Source organism: Nicotiana attenuata, unplaced genomic scaffold (genome assembly GCF_001879085.1).
Source record: "Nicotiana attenuata strain UT unplaced genomic scaffold, NIATTr2, whole genome shotgun sequence".
Lineage (NCBI taxonomy): Eukaryota > Viridiplantae > Streptophyta > Magnoliopsida > Solanales > Solanaceae > Nicotiana > Nicotiana attenuata.
Window position 1 is genome coordinate 19,923 of NW_017672403.1, and position 2,636 is coordinate 22,558.

Consider the following 2,636-nt stretch of genomic DNA (forward strand, 5'->3'; position numbering starts at 1 on the left):
CGACCTCCCTATCCGAGTTTCTCAAACTACAGTCGATGAAATCCACTCATCGAGCTCGGCCAAGGCATGACCTCAATAAGCGGAGGGACTAACTACATGGGTCAGAATCCGACCCCACGATAATTAACGAAGCTAATCCCGTCTTAAGCTAATTCATGATTAATTAGTGGTACGACCACTCAGAATTAACGATATTCAACCCTCATCTGATTCGATCAACAAGGCCACGGCCCATCCGTCATCATGAAGGCAAAACCCCAACGTGGTCATGGCCACTTATTGCCAGCTCACGAAGCTCACAGCTATAAATACCAAGAGAGGGAACCATATTAAGGGGGGCTTCTTCTTGGTCACTATCCAGAAAGAAGAGAAAAAACACAATGATACCCATATTATGAGAGAGGAGAACACCGTTGTAAGGCTCGGAACCTCTCCATGGAGAGGCAGGCCAAATCCACATTATCAATAAAGGATTTTAATGTTTCTCCTCCTAACTCTGAGTACTTATTTTCGTTTCCTTCATTTGGTCCAATGGATTATTACGTTTTGCTATGATTTTCCCGTAATTTAATTATGTTGTTTTATACTCATAAGATATGTGATAACTTTTGAGCAAACAACCTTTAATAAAGAAAAAAACTCTAAAGAATAAAAGAAGGATCAAAGAATCTAGAATGAGCTTTGTCGAACAGATATATTAATTTTGTAATAAAATGTATTAACTGTACAGAAGAAAAGAATCAAAAAAGATAGTAACAAATGCTCGGAAAAATCATTACCATGCTAGAAAGATCAAGCATTTATTTGCTTAATTTATATACCACTAGTGAATTTATCTGCGCTTCGCGCGGTCATAAATATCTAAATAACTTTTCTAATATTGCAAATTAGAAATATGTTGTTCGTCAAAGCTAAATATATTAGACTTCAAGTATTAGCCGATTTTAAATATAATTTTATTTCATCATTTGGGTTTTATTATCTTGTAGAGAGAGTTGATTCCTTTTCCAACGACCTATATAAAGGAAACTATTTTTTTTTCTCGTCTTTTATCTTTTCCTCTTTTTCTTTCTTTTTTTATTTTCCTTTCTCGCTTCCCCGCACAATTTTTTTATATAGAAAAGTATGTCAAATGTCTTAAACTTAAGCTACTGATATTGTTGGGTGCCAACATATTCAATTTCTCATGAGCACATGAAAAACTCTTGGATTATTAGCTCTCTCATGATATTTGGTACATTACCTAAGTATTGTTCTTTTATACTCGAAAATACACGTGCTAAACTGTTACTATAAATACACAAAAGAAGAAGGTAAAGAATTATTCAATTCACATTGAGAAAAGAAGGAAAAGGTTCAAATGAAGCACGCATAATTCTGCCATGAAAAGCGAAGCCTCATCTATGTTGGCTTTGACGAATTACCTTATGAGTTAAAACTGGAAGAGGTGATAAAATTGTGAGTCATTAAAGAACACGACATTGATGAATGTAACAGATAAAGTTTGACTGAACAACTTTCAGAGAATACCGCTAGTGGTGAAGGAAAGAAAATACAGAAAGAGATTGCAAGTGTCTTGAAGTGGAAGAAAGAAGGTCGAATTTTAACACGTTAATAATATACCAAAATTAAATATTTTGGTGTAAAAGGAAGATAAAAAGAATGACTCTTGGGATTTCCAAATAAAATAGAAGGAAATATACTGACAAAAGAGAAAAAATATAAAATGTGTTTACTAAGTACGAACATAAGAGAAATTACACAATATTTACATCAGAAAATTTTCATATACTTTATAGGGAAAATATAAAATTGAAAGAAGACAAAAAGGGGGAAAAACAAATTAACTCCAATATCAGCAAAAGCCATCAATAACAGAATCAATTAGCATGCCCTATCTTATTTCTTACCTTTTACCTTTCTTCTTCTTTCGTTTATTCTTTTCTTTCTGTTATGAAACAATAAAAGGACAAGAGCAATATTGCAGAGAAAGAGAGAGAGGGAGAGAATTCTTATTGATATTTTGGGGTGAATTACAATAGAATAGAACCCTCTATTTATAGGGGGAGGGTGGCTTAGCCACCAAGCAATGAACCCTAGAATCTCTCTAAATATAGACATTCACCATAAATATAATTGTATTTATAACACTCCCCCTTGAGCGTCTATTCAACAGATAATGTGCCTCGTTAAAACCTTAACTAAAATAAAACCCAGTGGGAAAAAAAATCTAGAGAAGGAAAAAGAGTACACATATCTAACAATACGCTTTTTGGTTGCCTCGTTAAAAACCTTGCAAGGAAAACCCAGTGGGACAAAACCTTGTAAGGAAAAAAGAGTACAACGCGTATTAACTCCCCCTGATGAGAGCATCAATTCACATCCTTGAGCATTTGCATTCCAATCTTGTGCATCATCTTCAAGAGATCTTTGGTAGAGATTTGATGAACAAATCAGACATATTAACTTGAATGAATATATTGCACCTTGAAATCATCATTCTTGATAGAGATGAATTATCTTCATATGATCTTGTTGGAATCGTCAGTTCAATATCTTCACATAGAGGTAAAAACTCTTGCTATCATATTATCATGCATATAGTTATAGCAAGAAACATTTGTGCACAAATTGCA